Raw genomic sequence first — 11,661 nt, forward strand, 5'->3', positions numbered from 1 at the left:
ATGGGAGAATGCAGCTGAGGCCCTCCTATTTCCTTTACTTTTATGTCTTTGATCTTTAAAATATATTAAATATATATATTAAATATATTATATTTAATATAAAATATATTATACATATTAAATATTTATATTAAATATATTATATTTATATATTTAATATAAAATATATTAAATATATATATTCTTTTTAAAATTTGATTCTTATTGTTGACATTATTACAGATGCCTCCCCACTTTGCTCACCCCTTACCTCTGCCCATCACCACACTGTTGTCTGTGTCTATGGCTTATGAATATAGTATGTTCTTTGGCTAATCCCTCAATCTTTTTGATCCAGTCCCCACCTCCCCACTGCCCTCTGACAGCTGCCATTCTGTTCTATGTAGGCATGCTTCTGTTTCTATTTTGTCCCTCAGTTTATTTTGTTCATTGAATTCCATATATAAGTAATATCATATGGTATCATCCATCAGTAGATGGGTGGATAAAAAACTGTCATACATGCACACAATGGAATACTATGCAGCTGTGAAAAGGGAAATCTTACCCTTTGCAATAGCAGTAATGGACCTGGAGATTATTCTGCTAAGTGAAATAAGTCAGTTGGAGAAAGATAGGTGCCCTTTTAAATATTAATGCAAGAAGTAGAGTAGCACACTTTCCACTTTTTGCTCCCCCCTCTAACTCCATTCCTTTAATCTATGTGACCCACCCACTGACGGTCATTCTTATCGAAACAATAGACTAACTATGGCTTGCTGGCTTTGGCCAGGCTTAAAGTGTGAGAAATTTGGCTCTTATACTTTATCTTTTCTCATAAAAAAGAATGCTTGGTCCCAAATATGGCACCCAGGACTCAGGATCCAAAACAGATCCAGTTGAGGAAAAGTTACTAAATAATAATAGTAAGAATGCTACATTTTTAGATTTGTATTACATTCTCAGTTAGTCCTTAGTGGTCGGGAGAGCAGATGGGTCAGCTCCCTCTGTCCTATGAGAAATCTTAGCTGTAAAGGACCAATGTTTGGTTATTAAGTGATTCCTACCACTCAACGGCCTTCTCCGTGGCTGAAGGCTGCTGTGAAGCTGGAGCCCGCGCTGCAGGCTCAGCCTCTGGGCGGATTTGAGGCTTCAGGAGAAAAGCGCCTCTGTCACCTTCAACTCATATCCAGTCGGAGTTCCTCAGCTGGTGACACTGTTGGAAGCTTTATAAAATGACAGTTACTTGTACATCCAGAACAGCTCTTTCCCCCCACAGAATAGTAATTCAATTATAATAGCATGTGTAGCGATAATGCGGCACTTTAGGGTGAGATTGCTTTGCCATCATTAATTAATACATTCTATCAAGGACATGCATCTTTTTTTCCTCGAGTGCCTTTAGTCTCAGTCTCGTGCAGTTTAAAGAAAATCACTCAAGTAGGACCAGCCGTGACACAAGCACCGCAACTCAAAGCGCGGGGTCAGGTTCGCTGGTCCTGTCAGTATTTGTCACAAATTAAACAATCATTGTCGAAGGCACAGCACAGGTTGACATCCTTTTCTAAATCCATATTCTGTAGCTTTGAATGGAGATTAAAAGTCAGTGAGTAGATTAATTTAACTCCACTCAGATGTGAACACATGTTCCATCAGTTTGACCTTCTTAACTCCGGTGTCCCAGGGTAGGTACACATTAACTAAATCCATGCCATTTTCAGTTTCTGCTTTGCATTTTAGAATACCGCAACGCAGAGTCCCAGCGACACATCTGACTGAAAGCAGTCAATGTTTCAGCAGCCTCCAAGCAAGAGACTGGATAACCAACCTCCGGAGCTTTACGTTCACACTGAGATAGACGTACAGAGGGAATGCAGCGATTTGGGGAAGTAAAATTATGCACGACTTTAAAGAATACTAAGGTGAAGAGGTAACAATAATAAAAGGGTTCCTGGCAATTGAGTGATGGGTTTAATCTTTATATAAACAACAGAACGCTGCTATTAATATATTCATATTGAGAATATCTATCAGGACACATTTTCTCATGTCTAATGTTCACTAAGGACCCGCTCTGCCCAGCACTGTGCTGGACACTACAAGGGTAGGGATTTCAAAAACCCACTGAGCACCAAAATCACAAATACCTTTAGGTTTTTTTGTTTGTTTTCTTGCTTGCAAAACAGATGTCAGCTCCTTTCAGCTCTAAAAAGTAAGAATCTGATTAGGGGTTGGGGGCAAAGATGTAATTTATCATCCTGATGAGCCCAATTGGCCCTTGGAAACTGCTGCTGCCCGGACAAGCGCAGCAGGGTGTCCTGACCCCTCTGTGCCTGGTTCTGAGACAAGGCGTCATTTACCCCCGATGCACTGGCTCAGTGACCCACCCTCAGTGAGCAAAGCGAGGCCCCTGCTTTTTTATGCTCTAAGAATTAAGAATCTTATTTACATTTTATGTGTTTTAACAAAATCAAAAGAAAAACAATATTTCATGAAATTCATAGTGTCTGTAAATAAAATTCTATTGGAACACGGACACAACCATTTTTTTATATATTACTCATGGCTGTTTTCACACTACAACATGTGAGTTAAGTACTTGTAATAGATGCCCTCTGTGAACCACAAAGATGAAAACAATTAAAATCCAATCCTTTGAAGAAAAAGTTTATCAGCCTTTCATCCCATATTCTGAACAAAAGTTTGAAGCACATGCTTTACCAAAGCATCTTAGTGAAAAACAGGAAGTACAAAACACATAAAAAAAGCCAGTATGGGCTGTTACTTGTCATGAACAGAAACTTGAACACTTGGCCATGTGTTTCCAGAAATCCACAGCAAGAAGGTGCCTCCAGGGCTGGTTTTCCCTGTGTCCCTGGAACAACAGCAGCATTGCCTGAGATGCAAATTCTCAGGCTCAACCCAGACCTACACAATCAGGCATCCTGGGGTTGAGGCCCAGCAGTCTCTGCTTTAACAAGCTTTCCAGAGGGTTCTTGGACACATTGACAGTGTGCGGGGACCACTGTTGGGGAATCACTGGGCTAAGGAACAGAAACAAGTCAGAGAACACTTACCAGCAGGTGGACAGACTCCTGTGCGACCGGGTGTGCAGGTCCTTCTTTCTGCTCGCTGCCCGATGTTGACAGAATAGACATTTCCTGACAAACATGAAATAAAAGAGAATTCTATTCTGTGTGGCGAGACATAAACTTGAAAGTCCCGTATCTGAGATTGTAGGATAACAATGGTTCTAAATTTTATGTTGACATGAGTTTCTTGACAGAGATCAAACACTGTGAAATTGAACATGCTTCTGACATCTTACATAAAAAGCCAATTTACGGCAGGTGAACTAGGCTCATTCTATATGCAAAAATACAGGATGTCATTAAGGTAACTGATGCTTTACAATGATTCTCTTATTTCACACTCTCAAGAAATCTAAATAATTTACTGTGAAATTTCTCACTTCTTCAAAGCACATTTTTAACAGTCATCTTACCTCTCTTTGAGCAATATAATTCTGCAAAAGACTCAAAAGGAAAAAATATATTGAAAGATAAGATCATAATAACAGAGTCTCTCCATTAGGAACATTCTCAGGCAGTCACGGGTCAGGATTCTTAACTATGCTATGTTTTAGCTTCTCATTTAAAAAGACAAAACACAATGAAAACAAAGACACCCACAGATGTGTCTCTTGGTGGTAAAGATAACCCTATACCACGATGGAAATGCATCTCCCATTTATTGAGCCGTCTTTGTGTGCCTTGCATTGTTCCAGGAATTCCTCACGGAGTATCACATTCACTCTTAACAGAAATCCAGTGAGGTAGATATTTATGTCTGCTTCTTAGAGGGGAGACATGTCAATTGTTTTTGAGCTACTTGATGCAAGCGGAGATAATCAGAAGTATGAAAGGGTAAGAAGAAATTCTTCTGAGAACAGAGGCTAAATGTACCGCCACAACTGTCTCACCCCTGGATCTCCCCAGCAGAGAACACAGCACAGTTTTGTCTGAAGCCCCAGCTCCATCTCCACTTCCCACCGAGGCTTGGAAGCTCTAGCAACTTGTTCTTAGCACAGACATTGATGGGCCTTCTCTCTAGATGGCACTGCCAGCAGCTCATGGACAAGCAGCGGGCAGAGCAGGAGCTGCCGAGCAGGGCGGTCAGTGGCTGCGGGTGGGAATAGCGAGCTGCACGGTGGGCCTCCCTCAACTCAGCTAAAGTTTCTGGAGCCGGTCAATATGGGGGGCCTGATATGTCTTTCAGGGATATATTATTATTAATTTGAAAACTGAAGGTGGCCCCACTAGGTCCTTTTGGACTATAATTTAGTAGTTTCAAGTATACTAGAATTGAAATTGATGGTAGCTTTTTTGTTTTTTTCAAGCATTTGCTTCTCTTTTTTTTTTTTGGTAGCTTTTATTTGCAGTCCCAAGGAACAAAAACTGCAATGTCACCTCTGGGAGTAGAAAAAGGACTTGCAACTCGGGGCCCTCAGGACCAGCCCACAAGGCTGAAGAACAGGAACAGTGCTTCTACCACAGATGTGCACCATCTCATCAGAAGTTTGGACCTGAGAGGAGCTGATGATGGGTGAAGAGGAGACAGTCAGCCCATTAATCTAGCCTACTTAACATTTTGACAAGGTAGCTGATAATATTCTCTACAAGAAAGATCTTTCGTTTCTGGCTCTCTCTAACATACACACTCAGAGGTAAACACATTTACACTAACATTCAGATCTACACAGAACATTCACTCCGTGAAGCAATTCACATATTTCACTGCCAGCAAACTGCCTTGGACTTGACATCATTATCAGTGAAGAGGGGATGGAGGACATCATCAGAAGTATAAAGCTCTGCACATAAATTGTCACATTTAATCTCCAAACTGGCCCAGTAAACATTATTATCACTACTTTTCAGAGAACTAAACCAAGTTCACAAAATCAAAACAATTTATTCAAAACCATTCCTCGACTTGACCGTGGGTCTTTTTAGTGAGGCCTTGCATCCCTTATATTGTGATCATGATTGCAAGTCTCCTGGCTCTAGCTATGTCTCTTGAGATTCTGCTGAAATAAATGCTGTCATTACATGCCATTTCTACTTCACTGAAGGCATTTCAGTGGCTTGTTTATTCCAGCATATCCTCAACCTGATCCTATCATTGGAAATTTTAAAATAAATTCATCCCTTTGAGCATACAAGAGGTCCAAATTAGCCGGAGTAACGAAACAATTTTGCCTTTAAGACTTTATTGTCATTGGTTTTTTAAGCATGTTATTAATTCTGATGTTTCAAAGAAAGAAAGCACTCTTGGGAATACACACCAAAATTTGAACTCCGTATGCCTGGAGACTTCTCTCCCTCCCCGGGTGGGTCCCGCACAATTATGGAAGATGAGTTCATCTTGTCTTTATCTTTATCATTTTTGTCCCAAAGAACCTTCTGGAAATAGCTGTTTCATCAAAGGAACAATTGTCAGGCTGATTATTTAAATAAATACAATAAAATTCTGTTGACCTATGACTTGAGGAAAATATCATGGCAGAGCCGCTTTGGACAGGGTTATGCTGTTGGTGGCAGACTGCCAATCTCAGAACAAGTTTCCCCATGATTTTAAATTCAGAGTGAAGCTACTTTTTTGTTATTATGCATTAATCTCTTAAGTTAATTTTAATGTCCTCAAGATCTAAATCTTTTACAACTTAGAGATGAACTAATATAAAATATTCATTGGTTCTGAATAGAACTGAACAATTTCAGCTCTGTCCTACAAGCTTTTGCAAATGGAAGAACATCTTAGATACCATTCTGAGTTATAACTTAAAATAATTTCATGCATATTTAGAAGTTGTATATCCGTGACTGTTTTTTTGTAGCAACATTTATTATTAGCTACAATAGTTTTCAGTTAGCAAAGCAGCCCTGCATTGTGACTTACCAGACTATTTGTCATCAATTTAAAAAAGTTAATCTTGCTGAAGTCTTTCAGTTTGCAAATGGTTTTGATACCATTGTAATGAGCTAGATTTTAATAAGAGTACAGGAGCAAAGGGAATGTCAGACATTATAGGCATGTCATTTGGGCAGCTTCACCAGGAAGCGGCATTTCATCACACTTCCCAGGGAACTGGACAAAGGGAAGATAGACACATGCCCAGTAAAGTTGGGGTGACTAGGGAAGGTGACTGTCAATCACAGGTGGGGACAGAAATCATTGGTCAGAATGGGCGTGGCCAATGCAAGTGGGTAAACATTTGGGGAAAAGTAATCCCCTAAACAATGGAGTTCTCTCTTGTTGCTCCTGGGTGCCCTTGGTGCTCTTGGCTTTTGGCTGTGGGCTCTCTTGCTGGTGTTTCCTCCATAGCCGTGTGGCCCTGTGCATACCACATGCAGTGGACTGATGGACAGCAGCTGGAAACACAAGCTAAGCCAGCCTGATGCTGGACTGGACCCAGTTTCAATATGTAAAGGAAACTTTGGACTCTGGCTCTGATTTTAGCTCTGCTGAAACCCCAGCTGCATTTCTTCTATGACTGGACTAAGGAAATGTGGCTTTGGAAACTCAGGGGTGTATTTCTATGAAAATAAAGCTCTCTGCTATATTACATCTTCCTGTGGGAGTCTCAGAAAATTCCTTTTCTCGGGACAAGGCAAGAACTCCACCCCCGGCAGCAATTGGGGGACACAGGAGATCCAACAAAGGGAAGAACTGTTAATGGATAGGAGAGGGGCTACTGGAGGCATGCGGCCCACTGGCCGTGAGTTTGACATGCTTGGAGGGGATTACTTATTCCCAAATGTTTGCCCACTTGCATTGGCCACGCCCATTCTGACCAATGATTTCTGTCCCCATGTGTGATTGACAGGCACCTTCCTTGTCATCCCAACTCTACTGGGCATGTGTCTATCTTCCCTTTGTCCAGTCCCCGGGGGAGTGGGAAATGCAGCTTCCTGTAATGTCTGACCATCCCTTTGCTCCTTTCCTATTATTAATAACTAGATAATTACAATGGTATCAGTTTTATATACAAAAGCCCCTTTTTTAAATTGTATTTAATACACTTACTCATTGTTATTTTTACCAAAAAATAACTTTTTTTCCAATAGAAGAAAATATATATCAATTTAAGATATATTTATTTAAAATATGTAATTTACCTTATTTCCAAAATTTAGGACTAGAAACTTTTCCAGTAGTGAAATCATTGAGTCATCTTACTCCACCTAAAGTGTTATTTTTCATATATTATCAAATGTATCCCCCCAAATCTCTATTAATTAAGTATTATTGTGTGACTCTTTTACAAATAGGAATCTAAGGCTCCAGCTCTTATCTGCCTAGTGTAGAATCGCACAGCTATTGTTTCATTAAATATCTTAACCCCCTCCCCCAATTGCTCAGTTTCTACTGCATTTTATAAAAGAGAACCTGTACTTCAGGTGTGTGTGCCCCAGTAACACAACTCACAACTGAGTGAGATGACTACACTAATTTTTTCCTAAAATAAACCTCTTCAGTTGCTAGAGACATGACACTCTTAAAAAAAATTGTGTTGATTTTTAGATAGAGAGAGAGGAATGGTGAGGGAGAAAGAGAAACATCAATGAGAGAAACACTGATCAGCTGCTCCCTGTGTGCCCCCTACTGGGGATCAAGCCTCAATCTGGGCATGTGCCCTGGCCAGGAGTCAAACCAGCAAGCTCCTGGAGCATGGGACGACACTCAAACAACTGAGCCACACTGGCCAGGGTGAAACATGTCATTCTTACGCAGGCATCTCCAAGAGACACATGGATCAAATTGTTTTCATAAACTGTTTTTCGACACAAATTCCTCTTTCTAGTAAAACCCTTTAGGACACAGCCTTTGTTCTCCATGGAGCTATGAGAAACTTCTAGTCAGATTAAAAACAAACAAGCAAACAAGCACGATTTTCAAAAATTCTGGGTTGCAAGATTTTTTATTTCTTAAAAAAAGCATGCTCTTGAAAAATGTTGAGTGAGGACATTGTCTCAATATTTACTAAGGAGATAATTATCTAAATTAGTTTTAGGATTCTGTGAGGATTACACAACCACTATCAACACTTCCCAATAATTTTGATGACAACCCTAATTAGTTAATCTAAACACTTTTTAAAAAGTGAGCCAAACATTTATATGTTGTCTTCCTATATAATAACAAACAATTGTTTTGGCTAGAATTGATCATTTATAACGTGTTTGTCTCCCCTTTTTCATTGTGTATAAATATCTCAACTGACCTTAAACTGAGTCCATGCTTCTTTATTTCTCACAAAATCTATCCTGGCTAGAACTGACAGAACTTTAGCTATTATTCTTAGGCGATACTCAAAGCCTGTTTCAATGGTCAGTATGTTTAAAAATAAACAAAACAAGTAGAAAAAATGATGACAAATATAATATGAAAAGGATAGACATCACAGAACACAGAAATAAGATCTAACTATCTTCTGGAACCAATTTCCTAGTCTTAACAATGAGTGTTTGCCCCATTACTTCCCCCGGTTGTGCCCTGTAAATCATGCTCTCTCCTTGGCATTGTCACTCTTCAAGTGCCATATGTTGTTCTCATTATTGTAACTTGCCTGGGGCTGTTATGATAAGAATCAGATACATGCAGAAATGGAATGAAATAAGAATGTTTATGGATAGTTTTCCCCTAGCTATTGCTAGGTCATAATAAACATGTTAATTCTTTCAATTTTACTTCATGAACACCATCCTTCCAACTTCCACTCAATCTTTTTTGGTGTGAGTGATCATCACAGCCATTACCATCCTCAGGCACTTACTGGATGCATGCATGTGAATGCAATTTGTTATTCAAAGCAAATTACACAGCCTAGAGTTATTCACCTTGCATTCTAATTTTAGGAGAGGGTCTAAGTGCAGGAATGTGCATCTTCCAACATGCTTACCTATAAAAGAAAGAACTGCATGATGGAGCTACACTTTAAGATGATGGATGTGTGTCTCATTTCCTGGCCTTTAGATTTGTAGGTGTGGTCATGTAAAGCCATACAAGGTAACCTTTGTAACTTTAGACAAGGTTTGAAATAGTTAAGTGAATTATTCAGACATTTACTGAGTATTTATTTTATAACTTAGAAGAGCAGTTATGATGTAAATAGCCAAAAGAAACTTCCCCTCCCTCAAATTATATACAGGTAAAACCTAAAATAAAGCCATGACCACACAGATAAACCCTATCTCACTCACTTATTCTTTATAATCCAAATTTAATCCATACACTTTCCCCACTTTTGGAGATTAAAAGTTATGCTTGGAAAGGCCATTGGAGTGGAATCACAATGTCTCGAACAGCTCGTAGTTTTAAATTGTTTCCTATCCGTTGTCTCTATGGTGATGACAATTCAAGATGGTAAATAAAAAAGTCCTTTTAGAATAAAAGGAACTCCACAAACTATGTTGGAAGTTCAAGAGGAAGAAATCACAGAAGGACAGAAGAGATAAACAGAGGAGACAGAATCCGAAGAAGTACTGAAGATACTAGGTTTAGAACAATATATTCGGAGAGAGAAGCTGAAGGAATCCTGATTAAGGAAACAGCCCTTATAAAGAAAGGTATGTGTGCTCTTTATCTATTCTGTTTGAAGAAAAATGGTAGTGACAGCGATATGATTTTTGCCAAGTCAAGACAAACCCTGAACATTTCTCCTCTTCCCAGTGGAAGCTGTGTGCTGCTGCTGTCCACCCACCTGCGGAGCAGAAAGAAGATGCGGGGACTCCACGTCTCTTCACTCCGTTTAAAATGGACTTTAGAAGCTACTACTCTGCTCTGGAGCATCTTCAAAATTATGGAATTTAATTCACGTCAATTCTCTTTATACCCACTTTGTAATGTCACTTTGTGTGGAACTTCAGGATCTCCCATTTTACCTAATGGCTTCACAATTTTTAATGTGTGTTTTCAAGTCTGAGTGGAAGCATTGTTGGAAACCTACATGTTACTGTAAGGATCAAGTGAAGAAAATAATAACAATGCTATGAGCAGATTTCGGACAATGAAACCTTCTCCTTTAGCCATGACACAGTAAATCCTGACCTCCTCCATAGGCTGGCCAGCTTCTGCCTGTCAGCATTACACAGACCTTTAAATTGTCACCGTTTAAATTTTGAAAAGATAGCTCAAATAAAATTAGAATGAACTTACCATTACTTTTCAAAACAAGTAAATTGTGAGGCCCTGTTGGTGAAACCATTTAACTAGCTCTTGCATCTGTTTGGCTAGGAAATTACCAATGTGACCAAGGTGGCGGTGTGATAACAACAGAAATGGAGATCCTCTGCCGTCAGGGCTCACTAAGTGCCATCTGGTGACCGGGCGTGACATGGAGACTCGAGTCCCTGGGCTTCACCTTTGATCCAGCAGTCCTCCTTCCTCATCTCCTCCTTCCTGTCTCCTTCACTTCACTGATTTCCAGTGGAAGATGTCATCCAGGCGTGTTGGGTAAGGAGTATGCAGTTCACCATCTACCCCTGTGCATCACTCTTACTTCCTTTTGCTCACAAGTCCTCTGTGGGCCTCAGCTTTCTCCCTGCAAAATTCTGTAAGACTCATTCAGTTGGAAGAGCCTGTGAAATAAAACTTTAGAACCAAATCAACTGGATGAAAACGAAATATCTAGAGATCAGACATTTAGTCATTTGGTATCTTTGATATTAAATTATTATATTAACTAGAGGCCCAGTGCAAGAAATTCTTTTTTTTTCTTTTGGTGTTTTCACAGGTTTATACCTGATTAAATCTGATTTCTAGGAACATTAGCATTTTAAAACTAAAATTGAGATTTTTAAGTAAGAAAAAATGCCTCTGTTGAACTAAGACAGCTTACCACTTTTATCCAGTCTTTCTTTTCAGGTGTGAAGGTAAGGGTTTCAGTGTAAAATCATCTGGGGGGACTGATGGGCAGCCATAGGCCTTGCCAGTGATCAGGGCCGACCAAATTCTCTGCCTCCCCGCCTCTTTTTTCCCTGGCTCCCTCAGCACCCCGCTGTCATGCTGGTCACCCGCCATGTTCTGTGCCACCCCCTGGTGGTCAGCAAATGTCATAGCGAGCAATTGAACTCCTGGTCTCCCAGTTGAACTCCCGAGGGGGCATTTTGTATATTAGCCTTTTATATATATACTAGAGGCCCGGTGCACAAAAATTTGTGCACTGGGGGGGGGGGAGAGAAGGGCAGTCCCCCAGCCCGGCCTGTGCCCTCTTGCAGTCTGGGACCCCTCGGGAGATAACGACCTGCTGGCTTAGGCCTGCTCCCGGGTGGCAGAGGGCACGCCCAAACCCTAGGTGCAGCCCCTGGTCAGGCTCAGAGCAGGGCCGATTGGGGAGTTGGGGCGCTGCCCCCTGTCATGCACAGAGCAGGGCAGATCGGGAGGTTGCGATGCCACCCTCAGTCACGCTCAGGGTAGGGCCGATTGCGGGGTTGCAGCGCCACCCCCTGTCATGCACAGAGCAGGGCCAATCAGGGGGTTGGGGTGCTGCCCCCTGTCACTCACAGAGCAGGGCCGATCAGGGGTTGAGGAGCTCCCCCACGTCACGCACAGAGTAGGGCCGATAGGGGAGTTGGGGAACCGCCCCCTGTCACACACAGAGCAGGGCGGATCAGGAGG

This window comes from Myotis lucifugus, unplaced genomic scaffold (assembly GCF_000147115.1).
Source record: "Myotis lucifugus unplaced genomic scaffold, Myoluc2.0 scaffold_436, whole genome shotgun sequence".
Taxonomy (NCBI): Eukaryota; Metazoa; Chordata; class Mammalia; order Chiroptera; family Vespertilionidae; genus Myotis; species Myotis lucifugus.